This window comes from Habropoda laboriosa, unplaced genomic scaffold, assembly GCF_001263275.1.
Source record: "Habropoda laboriosa isolate 0110345459 unplaced genomic scaffold, ASM126327v1 scaffold212, whole genome shotgun sequence".
In the NCBI taxonomy this organism is placed as follows: domain Eukaryota; kingdom Metazoa; phylum Arthropoda; class Insecta; order Hymenoptera; family Apidae; genus Habropoda; species Habropoda laboriosa.
Genome location: NW_017100509.1, coordinates 1,196,786 through 1,209,923, shown reverse-complemented (window position 1 = coordinate 1,209,923; position 13,138 = coordinate 1,196,786). Strand labels below are relative to the sequence as shown.

At 41.5% G+C, this 13,138-nt stretch overlaps 1 protein-coding gene across 1 annotated transcript in view; it reads left to right on the top strand.

Moving 5' to 3' along the window:
- Positions 1-13,138, top strand: part of LOC108576217 — a 166,736-nt gene that overhangs the window by 59,123 nt on the left and 94,475 nt on the right. The window lies entirely within an intron of this gene.

Sequence of the window (13,138 nt, the reverse complement as noted above, 5' to 3'; positions counted from 1 at the left end):
TAGGAATTAACTGCTGCTTGTAATTAACACCCTAAGTGTAATATTAACGAATGGCTTCTTTGGTGAAATCATTTTCTCAAGATTTGCGAGGGAATTCTAATTTCAGAGCTCGAATTTGTTATTTTCTATTTTTCACTATTTTTATTCACGATGGAATTCTAATTTCACAGAGCTGGAATTTTCCTTTTCTATTTTTCGCTCTTTTTGTTCCTGATTTCATTATTTCTTGAAAATAGGAATTAATTAGTATTAATAACTAGCGTCGTAAGTGCAATATTAAAGTCATTTATCCAGAATTTGTGATGGAATTCTAATTTCAAAGAGCTCCATTTTCTTTTTTACTTTCCACTCTGCTTTTTCTCAATTTTCTTCTTTCCTGAAAATAGGAATTAATTGCAATTGACAAAGAGCTCTAACTATCATCTTTCAAACTTTTCACTCGTCTCGTTCCCGACGATCCATCGTTTTTGGGAATTAACCCACTAACCTTGAAAGAGATCTCGCTTCTAGGAGGCAGTGAGGAGGAAGAATGTGTGCCGTGTACTCTCGTACACTCAATTCTCGCATTATCACGAGCGAGATTAATTCGAGATGCAGGTGTAGTCCGGAATATACATGGAAACCTAACGGAACACGAAATTGTTGGCGTTTAAGATCAGTGCACGTTGCAACGTGCTTATTCCCGCTCGTTAATTGTGTTTGATGACAGTATCTCATTTTTCACTCCAGTTCAGCCGCTTATCTTCGACGTTTACGTACAATTTTCTGCACTGCTCCTCAATTTTTACCGTCATTAATCTGATCGTCAAAGTATTTATTATAAATTAATCAACGAGTACAAAACACACCCTATCCTCGATAATACCAGACAAATTCTCTAATTTCTCCAAGTTTTTGATGGCAGAAAATTGTTGATAATTTGTCCCATATGAGGTAGATTACAGAGTATCGAACGTAAATCTTTTCTTCGACACACGAGAATATTCGAAGTTTAAATAAATTTCGTCGAATTTGAAATATTCCACTATCGCTAGCAAACAGAGTGCAATTTTAGAAATTGTTTTCTTTCGCAAAAGTATGCATTAAGCGATGAAAAATTTGATTCCCCAAAATCACTTTGAATACTCCAAAAATAAAATAGAAAAATACAACAATAGATCCCCAGAGATCTTCAAAAAAACCAATTATTCCGAAAAAACCGAAGCTTCTCAAGCAAAAGTTCATCTCACAATTTCGACTGATTTTCCCGCGAGCGAACATCCCACGGCGAATTCATACCACAAATACTATCACACCTTCGGCAAAAATATTCGATACGGAACGCGTTAAAAAATTCAGCACGCGGCGAATCCGAAGGCCGCGACTTCTCACAAAGACCGCGTGAAAACGATACACGGATTTCGTTGCTCTGGGCACCGAGCGATCCGGCGGGAAATATTTGGCAAGCAGGCGATACACTCCCTGTGTGGGGCACATTACGCGGCACAAAAGGTGGCCATTCTGCACGCGTGTGTTTTCCTCTCCTCCCGTAGGCTTTTTTCTCCTGTTTTTTCCCCCATTCGACGTTCGCGGGGACACATCCCCGAGTGTCTCTCTAAATCTCCGCGTTCGCTTTGCGCTCCCGCCGCGGAACGGCAGTCTATTATGGCTGATAACAAAACGTCAGGGGGAGAGGAAAATCGTTATGCAAGCGCCTAGCTTGTAGCGGACCACGGCCGAGTTCGAGGCAGCTGGAAAGCTCCGCTTACAAGTCGCGCGGAGCTTAAATCTAGCTTTGTCATCGCGAAACGCGCGCACACGTGGAATCACGCCGAGGTGATGCCTGCACCCTGCCGTCGCAGGGTGAACGATCCGCTAGAAAAAAGAGACAAACAGACAGAGAAAGAGAACGTTGGATTGTGAGTGGAGAGATGGCAGAGGAAAACGCAGACAGATCGCAGGAGAGAAGTAGCAATGAAGGAGCGCGAGAGGAGAGGAGGAAATGGATTTGAATAGAGATAGGGGGTAAAGTTAGAGAAATGGGGATAGGAAGAAACGTAGAAGAGGTCAATGCTGAGACGTAGATAAAGAAATACGAGGCTGAGCGGGAGGTCGATAGACACCGGAACAAGGTAGGGGTAGCTGTGGGGGAAAAAGAAAAAATAAAGACAATGGTGAGTCATTGTCATACGAGAACAGGGGTGAGACGTGGAGCGAGAAAAATGGTCTGTAATGAGGGTCAAAACGAAGACAATTAGACCAGGAGAAAAGACGGGGCACGAAGGAGGAAGAGATACGATACTATTAAACGGTAGTGAAAGAAGAAAGGTGGGGGACGAAGGAAGGAAGGTGAAGCAAATGGGCAAGTGGTGTAGGAAAATTAGAATTGACGAAGGGGAGGAAACGAGCGTGGCAGGCAGGGGGAGAGAAACGACACGGAAACACTTGAAAAATAGCAGGAAATTAAAAGGAATAGAGATAATATGAGAGATCGAGGAAAACAGGAAGCGATAAGGGAACATTTATGCGCTGTTTATGGCACTCCCGGGTACTTTAAAGGGAAAACAGGAGGAAACGTTGGAAAGCGGAATAAATACAAAATATAAGGCCATGAAAATATCAACGGGAGATAAGGAGAGAGAGAGCGCCCGGTTGAAACGGTTGAAAGAGGGGACGAATTTAAGGGAGAACCGCACAGGGGGTAGAAAGTTCCAACTAAAACAACGAAATAGTACAAACCGACTGTTCAGGATCTAAGGGATTAAAAGGAGAGGGGAAAAAAGTGAAATACGGCGCTCGGGATCAAGTGTATGAAGAAAAAAGAAGCAAGTGGACGATCAATGAGATGAAAAAAGAAGGAAGAAGAAGGGAGTTTAAAGGCGGTGCTGATGAGACAAAGGGTTCGAGAGTGGATGAAAAGAGAAACACTATTTAACACCTGAATATGGATTACAGAGAAAGTTGGAGAACAGAGAGTGTGCGAAAGAAGAGCTGGGAGAAAAAAGAGAAGAAGGGTGGAAAAAAGGGAAAAGGCAGAAAAGCAGGATTGAAATTCAAGATCCAGCTGACATCAGCCAGAAATATCGACGTATTTATTCCTGTAAATTTATGGTCACCGTCGAATAGAAGATCGTGAAATATATATATATGTTGAGCGAGGGTTAGGACGTGGATCTGAATAAAACATACATTTCCTCTGATTCGTAATAATACCATTACTGTAATACGTCTAGACTATATCGATATGTTTTTAAACGTAACGCGAAAATTTGACTCGTTGAGAGGATCTCTTAATAACAATAGAACGTTTTCAAAAATTTGTCCATCCCAATTATAAACTCACTTTTATACTCCAAGTTTCTATATTAAAGAGAAAAAGAGTGAAATGTACGATATTATGAAAACCACGTTCCACGTTTTCCGCAAGCTTCATATTTTCGCAAAAGTATATTCGTAACAATGAAGTGGCAAGCTCTCGTATTTCTAGGTTCCAGAACTAATCCACGACACTTTCTATCTTTCTTAGCACGCTCGTAAATATCTTCCTTAAACGCTTCCTTTCCTCGCGTATTTGCTCTGCAAACACACCTAATAAATTCTCGTTGCAGTCGTCATGCCTCTGCAAATACACCTTCTGCCACGGAATTTCCCTTTTTCCAAAGTTTACGCCATACTCCGAGCGCCCTCCGGGAACGTACACTATTTAACCAATTATAGAATCTAGGAAAATTACGCGATATGCAAATTCGATTCGCGATTACCCATTCCGTTCGTAGAAATTGGTAAATTTAAATAGCCCTGTCAGAGAGCGGTTTTTTACGTAGAGACAAAATCAAACGATTAAATTTCCGTGGAGGAATTCAAACCGGCGAGGTTTAATTCGTCGTGAGTTCGGAATACAAATGACGGATAAGAATGTATAGAGGCGAACGAAAACGCGATTCTAACGTGAATTACGTCTCCTGTTAATCGGCCTCGTGAACGCGACATTGCGAAAACGCGATGAATTATGCAAAACGTACGTTAAGTAGTTGGCAGCCCATAACCTCGTTTCGCAAGCTATTAATCGCAATTCACGAAATTCCCTTGACGCCTATAATTCGCGGGAAACAAAGGAGCGCGAATTTTTCTTATCTCGCGTATTCAACGTTTCACGTTTTACATAAAAATCGAATTAACTTGGCTCGACGAAAGGAAAATTCGAAGTTGCCTTTGGAACTGAATTTTTCTAACGGGACAAAAATTGTGTATTCTTGAAGAATATGTCTTTCTTCACGCGTTGACAACATTATCGACTCAAAATCGCCGTAAATTTTCACAGACGAAAGGAGATTATTTTTGATATTAAAATTGCGTTCGATCTTTCGTAAATAAATATGAAAATTTGTGAGAAAAGGTACCGAATTAATTTGTCCACCGAATACTTGAATTAATTCCCTAAAATTCCCTCCTTTCTGAAATTTCGTTCAATCACACGAAACACACCGTGGAAATATACTCTCCCCGAAAATTTTAAAACAAAGTACGATCTGTGCCGCGCAAATGCTAAGATACACTCACACACAAAGAATATCACGACACTTCTTCAGGGTTCTAAGTTATTCAACGCGTCGTGCACTGTTCTGTGTATCTTTGTCGCTTCTCCCTTTCACAGTTTCCCAACTCGGCTTCTTACTTCAAGCGCATTCCACGAGATTGCGATAAATTATGCAAAATGTGGAGCAACCACTTCGCAGTTTCCAACCTTGTTTCGCAACCTCTTAATCGTAATTCCCGAAAATTTCACGCACGTGTTTAAAGAAAAGACGAAGGCTGAAGCGTAGATTTTCAAACGCAACAACGGAAATTCGCCGAAGATACAACGATACTGCAGTATGCTCGCTCGTAAATCCAATTAAGTTCTTCGAACGACGTCCCTTTTTTGTGTCCTCTAGCAGTGAATTCGATTCGCCACTTTTTCCCCCGGGCCCGCAGTCGAGGAAATCATTAGCTACTTCTTGCGATCGGTGATATTTCAACGGGGAACAGTAATTAGAGAGCATTTTGTCGAAAGTGGTCTACGCAGGCATCGTTCCTCGCAGACTTGCAAGAAACCATTGACAAATTGTTTGCCTTTCTGCTGTTTAAACAGCGCAAGAAAACGCTACTGACAAATTTCCCGCGGTTCTCTCCCTGCGAATCACAGCTATTGCACCAACACCGGCACGAGATAACGTTAGAAAAAAAGACGTGTCGAGAATTTCCAAGTCCTTCCTACCTACAGAAACGATCCACGTAAATTGCCTCAACCTCGGTATTTATGCGAAAAATGCCATTGGCCGGTGTATCGGCCTCGTTTCTTTACATTCAAATTATCGCTCCTCCAAGTGTCTGAAGAGAGTCTGAAGAGAATATTTTCTTCTTTACAAAGCTATTCATAGAAGTGCACTTCTTTTCGCATGTGCCGCATAGTTGGGCCTGGTATTAACCCTCGTACGACGAATGCAGGGTCATTTTGACTCAACGGCGATAGAGTCAGCGTTTGGCACAGGAAACACACCTATTTTACGTATCAAACCTAAATAACCAAGAAAAATATCAAATATACACAGTCGAAAGTATACACACTTATAACCGATAGAAATTTTGCTACGGGTCAAAATGAGCCTGCACTCGTCTCCCGTCTAAAACCATTCGCCTTCCGAGGGTGAAAAGGGTTAATTTACGAACGTTGCTTAGATCGGTCACTTTCAGCCGCTGCTATTTTCGCCAACTTCTGATTTGCGCGTGAAACGAAGAGGAGAGAGAAAAAAGGAAGGGACGTAAGGGGCACGAAGAAGTTCGCCACTGTATCAGCAGAGTGGCAGAGAAATAGCCCCGTGTAAGCGTCCCTTGCCTCGCATCGGGCTCTCCAATTCAATTGCGTCCTTTGAATCCTGCATCTCGTCTTTGTCCTCGAGTTTTCGTCCTTACGGAATTAATTCGTTCCGTTCCTTCCTTTACCAGTCGGAAGGAACTTCTCTCCCCCGATAGAGGCGACCCCGTCCCCAACATCCAACGATCCTCTCCTCCACGCCATTACGTCGCGTTTCTGTAGAATCCAAGGTGGAGCAGTCGACGACAATTTCTAACGAATCGTTCAGCTACTTTGAGGACCCTCCTCTGCTCCTCCTATTCCTCTCTCTCACCCAACTTGGATCATCCTCTGATCTCGCTAACCGGTCTATTCCCAACGATGCCACTTATCGCCGAATATTTCTCCGCCTCCAGTTTACGGATTTTTGATCGGTAATCGCGTGCACGTGGCACGCTTAACGAGCTAATTAAATTCTTCAAACGACCAAACTCAGCGATGGAACGTCTTTTTTTTTTACGTTATCAACCTCCTTGCTGCTGGTGAATTTCACGAATTTCTGGACGTCTTTAGGAAGTACACCGTGGTTGGTTTCGACATTTTGCAGGGAAAAGTTGAAACGGTGATTTTTTAAATTTCTCAGATTGACAGTTTTCTTTGAACCTCGTTTCACGTGTGTATTTTTATATCCTTCACGAATATACGCGCACACCTGTTCGTCCCTCTTCGATAATTTCCGATACCACAGGATTATCTCGCGCATCGAGTAAATTTTCGCCGTTAGCTTCGATGAAAATTCCTGGCTTAATTAAAAACCATTCTTTCTGGTTTGTATCAGCTAATAAAAAGATTTCGCCAGGACAGGGAATTGTTTCAGACGCGCTGAGCTCGCCCTGCACGCGGGCAAATGGCACCGTGAATTTCCACGAAAACACGCCGAACCTGTAACGTACCCTTCTTCTCACTTGCATTCGCCATTATCGTAACAAGAAAGAACGCCGTTAAAAGTCCTGAAACACCGTCACACAATACTCGGTGTGCCCGTCGAATGGCAATTAACGTTCTAACGATGTACTCGTGCGACCCTTGCCACTTCTGCATCCAAAGTGTGAAAGACTTTTTCCGCGGGAGGGTGAAACACTCTCTCTCTACGACGCAAATGTTCCGGCTACAATTTTTTTCTCCTATTGAATATGTAACATTTTCACGTGTTCCAAGCGAAGTCGCGAAAACCTTCGCGACCTCGGTGGTGTGACAAAGTATGCACCGGCAATCTGCGACGATTTTCAAATTAAGGACGAGGATTTCTAATTTCTCGGTTCTGACGCTGAGCAGTCTTTTAAATATTCACTTCGCGGCGATTTTGAAATCAAAGACGAAGATTCCTAATTTCTCTGTCCCGACGCTGAGAATTTTTTTAAATTTTCACTTTGCGACGATTTGGAAATTAAAAATGAAGATTCCTAATTTCTTTAGCCTCGCGCTGATAATTTTTGCAAATATCAACTTTGGGACGATTTTTAAATTAAGGACGAAGATACCTATGTAATTTCTCTATCTCGAGAATTTTTCCCTCCGCTTCGCTTTTTATTTGCAATTAATTCTCCATAAATCTCAGAACGCTCAAAATCGAAAAATCTCCGATGGAAAAGAAAGGAAACCATCTTCAAAAATACTAGAATACCTAAAGCATCACTTCTCACACAATTCCCAAACAAAATTATTCATTCCCAAAAAATGCAACGAATTCCCCAATTTCTAACGTCTGCGCGATCCAAAGATTCATTTCCACGGAGTTAGCCGGCAACGATTAAATCCCCGGCAAAGAAGAAAATAAGGCCTTAATTTACGATTCCCTCAGAGAGACAATGTTATCGAAACTTCCACCGGAACGTATTTATCCAGCGAAATAGTAGCCGACAGGGGTACAGAAAGAGAGAGAGAGAGAGAGAGTAACGGAGACAATAGGCGGCAAGGAGCCGGCTGGTAAGCGTTATTCCCGGATTGGAAAATTGCGTCGGCTGCAAGGCCAGCCGCAAGGAGGGTTGGAAAACAGAGGGTCAGGTAGATGTCAGGGCCAGATACAACTGTTAACACCGGAAAACACCGAAACCGTAATTACTACGGCCAGTAAAACAGCGAAACCGTCCTCTCTATCTTTCTCGTACCACCATACGATCCTTTCCTTCCGTTCAACCCTTCTTTCGCCGTTCACTTGCGTCCAATATATATTCCGCACTCCCTTCCACCGCGTTTTTTCTCCCGGCTGTTTTACGCGTTTTTCCCTGGCTTCTGCGCCGTGCAGACACACGGCAAAAAAAAAAAAAAAAAAATATGTAGGCTGGTAATTTAGGGCGGCTGTTATACTTCGAATTCGTCCCCCCGGAACTAAATGGTTTCGCACTTTGACCGGTGGACCGGCCGCAACCATAAGTGGATTCCTTCGTCCCTTGGAAACCCTTTGAAAAGGTGCTCGCCTCGTGCGGATAATTGGAGGACGGTGCTGTGTTTTCTTTCACCCTCCAGTGGTCGTCATAATTTTCCTGTTTAGACGGATAATTAGTGGTCAATGGGGTTTGAAGGGGAAGAATTCACGAAGTAGCGAATTAGAGCAAAGTTATTTTTATCGAATATAGTAGAAGATGAGTAACTCTGTTTTTGCATAAAGGAAGATCGCCTACTTTGAAATATTTAGGAAATAAAAGATTTCGAATGAGAATTTAGCGATTTTTCATAGTCAATCGATATTCCGATAATCAAGGTTCCATTGCACACGCAATTGAATACGAGAATTTTCTGCACAAATAAATTACTCCATACGGAAGAACGAATTGGTATTCATAAAATCCACATCAGTTCTTCTCCCGTAAATCTGTTTACAGCTCCAAGTACTCCAACATCTCGCGACACCTAAACACTACTATTTACCAACAGTTGAACCGTTCGACAGAAATTCTTTGTGCGGCACGTCGCGATAATCGAAAGGCTCGTTTGTCCTGCAACTTTCCTCGCCGAGTATACAGGTACGTGTATAATATCAATGAAACGTTCAACCCCAGCGGTCCTTAACAAACTCCGCCCCATTTTTCCTCACGGTTGCGTTACAGAAGGCACAAAAGGGGGGGTTCGCGAGAAACGAGCGTTCCGTTTGTTATTCGACGAATCGGAATTCGACATTCGCCGATATTTCCCTGGGAGTCGAGTGGAAATCGATCGCGCAGGGTGAAAGCGTAGGCTGCAGAGCAGAGCTTCGCTCCTCTCCGCTCGCGAGTAGTTAGAGAGGGTTGTCGAAGGGGTGCACCAGGTTCGCGAGTGGGTTTAATTGAAACTGCATGGGAAAATCGAGCTTTTTACCTGCGCATATTCCATAATTAAAATCAGTCGTCGCGCCCGTCATTGTCCCCGACGCAGGTCGTCCACTTTGCCTACGTTCACAGCCGTCCCGTAGCCGCGTACCGCACGCGTTTTGCGCAATTTAACGAGAAAACTTTTCAAATTACATTCTACGGCTGCCGAACCACCGTCACACTTCCCCTTGCCAACTGCTTCTCCTGTCTATTCTTTTTTTTCTTCTCTCTCTTCCTCCTTTCATCCTTCTTCGACGGCCTGTTATATCTCCGTGATCCTTCCCTTATTCACGCTACCCTTCTCCTTTTTTATCTCACTTCACGGGAGGCAGAGAGATTCATCCGGGAAGTTGCCTGCTTATGATAAATCTCATTTGTTCCTCTGGTACGAGAGTGTAATAAGGGAAATCCCGCTGTGCAAAAGCTGTGCAAGTGTTTTAGAGAGTTTCTCGGGGAATCCTTTCTCGTCGAGAGTAAAAACGAATCTGTGCGAGAAATGATCTGTATCGTGTATATCGCGTTTGCGGTTTGGTGTCAACTTGAATCGCCATGAGGGAATTTGCGTGCTTTTTAACGAGGTCTCAAGAGAGTTTCGAGTAAGTATTGGGTTCGAAGAAGAGTTCTTAGCGTTTGTCGAACCACCTGGACCAGTTCGTCGCCGAGAGAGATGCTAATTTCTGAGAGAATGAAATCATGAAACTGCCTCAAAGATGGCAAAAGATATAAATATACGTATGAACATTGTCTTTGAATTTCACTTAAAGAACGCTGCGAATTTACGTTTCCTGTTTATACCGATGGTCCCAGATCGAACCGCCATAACTTCAGAAATATTAATTTTCTGTAACCAAAATTTTGCATACGTTACACATAAAAGCTCACAAGCCCACCGTAAAAATATTCAAGCTACACAGTGTCTGTTTCTATTTTTAAAAAAATCACGAAGATTGCCTATTTTCGTGTCCCAGAAACGAGAACGCACTTTAATTCTTCAGGTCGCGGCTTCTTCAGGCCTGTTTCACAATTCTCTTAGAAAACGTTCCATATGGAACGATCTGTACACGTTTGTAATCATCGATCGAGATACACCTCGTTTCGGTGTGATCATCATCCCCTATCACGGATTCTAGCCGCGTTCTTCTTCATTCCCGGTTGAATAGCGTTGATTCCCTAGAAATCCTCGTATCTGTTATTGCAGAACCGGTACGTGGCCTAGTTTCACGTTGAATGTGCGGTTTCACCCTCTTTTCCTTTAAATGGAACACGAGTTTGAAGAACACCGTGGATGAGGTTACTTTTGCGAAAAAGGCTGACCTGATCTGACCGTCAGGCGGAACATTTTCCAACGAAACCTTTTTCGTTCGTCGAGATCGATATATATCACCGCTGCAGATGGTGTGTTATTTGCATTGAAAACATAGCTCGGTAAAAATTGGCCGTAACGAAAATTTCCAACCGCGGACTCGATGTTGATTTTGAAAATGTGCACACATCGTGATAATATTATCTCAAAGGCGTTCGACGAAATGCGTGTCTGTAAAAGCTATTAGTTTACGATCGCACGGCTGATACGACGGAACTGTAATCACGTTTCACTCGAGCGAAATGTTATTTCGATTTTTAAGGGAGTATGCCACTCCGGAGTGCCTGAAACTAGGCTAACTTTTGAGAATTTTTTCGTGGGTAATTACTTCGTGGATAGCTCCAATTCTTTTGTTGGATGTAAATGTAGCTTTTAGCTGTTCTTTGAAATTTTTGGCAAGTGGAAATGTTACAAAATGGAGGAGTTATTGAGAAATTTCTTCTGCTAGAATATCGAAGAGTTCGTCGACGTTGAACTTTGCGATTTCTTCGATATATCAATTATTTAATTTTTTAGAAACGTCTAAAGTTGATTTTCTCTGGTAAAAAGAGATTATTTCCTTCAAACTACCATCGTTTCTATATTAATTACAATTTTCAAAAAATCGCGCTCCTTCCTCAACCGAGGAATGGAAATTAAAATAACTCCTCCATTTTGCAAGATTTTGACTTTCTAAAAATTGTCGAAGAAATCTGAAACTCACCTTTATAACCTAAAAAAAAAATTGAAATTTTCCATTAAGTAGTTACCTACGAAAAAAATTCCCAAACTTTACCCTAATTTTAGACACCTCAGAATGATAGATACTTTCCTAATTTTCTGATAACGAAATTCCAAACATGAAGCAAAAACGGATAAGAAATGTGCCAAGTATAAAGTTTATGCAAAAGGATAAAGTTTAACCGGTGCGTCTCTGTAGCTTTCGCAGAGTTAATTAGAATCGTCGCTGGTCGATCCAACTCTGATTAGTTGGAAGTGATCGATCTACGGACGTGCGCGGAATCGGTTTCCGTAATGGTTCCATTCGCACACCCGGTATGCACGATGGATGATGTATGTAGATACGAATATGTAAGGTATTCGCGATTAACCGAAATTGAAGCCGGTCTCCTAAACCAGTTCTGCCACAGTCACTCTTTGATGGTGTTACGTGAAAGCTTCATTTGCCAGTCGTGATTCCTCGTAGAAATCAACGCTTCTTTAGCACAAATCGAGATTGAATTTTTCGTAACGACTGTTTCTGTTACGAGAGAGAGAAAGAAACGCGAATTAATCCCTTGCCACAGATTTTGGTCAAGATCTGATGGAAAAAAGAAAACAGTTACATCGGTAAGAAAAATTAATTCCAATTTTCGATTTAATTTGTAAGACTGAAGATTGCCAAATTTAATTAACCTACGATACATCAGCTCTTCTTACTTAATATACAGTGACTCGTATTAATATTCGGGGACACTCTTTAGAACAGTACAACGTTTTAAAAATTGGACCTAACGACTTGAGTTTTTTTTGAGAAATTAGAAGGATTAGGATTTCGATGAAATTTTCAGTATATGTATAATTGACACAGATCTACAAAACGTATATCTTAAATTTTCATTACAAGCTCATATAAAAAAGTTATAAACAATGACCCTTACAATTTTCTTCGAGATTCCCACAAATTCAAATTTCTTCCAAATGTTTTGCACGCGTCATCTATTACATTATACTAATCCTTCTAACTTCTAAAAAAAAACTCAAGTCGTTAGGTCCAATTAAAAAAAAGTTACGCTGTTTTAAAGAATGTCCGAATATCAGCGGGAGACACTGTAGTACTGAAACCGTAAACAGCTGACGCTTAGATGCACAGTCAGGAAAAGAAATCATACGTCAAGGGGTTAAGTGTTACTTATAATCGTTCGATAAATAGATTACAACAGTTCGATTTCGTTTGATATAAATGCAACTGTAAGATCGAACGTTGAAAGTAGAAAGTAACAGTGAAAGTTTCTATTTACGGAGTCTGGTGTATCGAACTTCCTTTATTATATTGTTTCATATCGGAGCAGAAACACGGATAACGAATATGTTGTAATAATTGGCCGGCTCAGAGAAGTTCAGAGAGGCAAGGTAAGATGATAAATTGAAGGAATATTTGAACTCTCTCTCCTCGATCCCGTTTGCAACTCACATTAAGAACTCCTTAAAACTTGAAGGAAGATTATTCGATCGGATTTTAATTAGAATTCCTGAGAAGCGAAATTTTCCAACGAGGTAGAAAGGAGAATGGCCTTAAATCAAACATTGTTTCACGTTGGCGAATTACGGCGAAGAAGTGAAGTTACGAAAAATTAAGCTTCTCCCGCTACTTTGCGCAATTTTTTCCGTCCTTTACATTTGATTAATGTAATTTCCGTGAAATCTTACGATTCGTTTAATTGCAAAATTAAAGGTTAACTAACGATAATTCGGGAAAACGTGGAATACGTTGAAATTAGTTTGAATATTTTGTTCGATAGAGAACGAGGCGTTCACCTGTTGCACTATTTCCTTCGAAGAAACGAAAAGAATGTACTACTTGTATTGTTATCATTTCAGCCCGTAATCACAGATGTGAGAAATTGAAACGACACA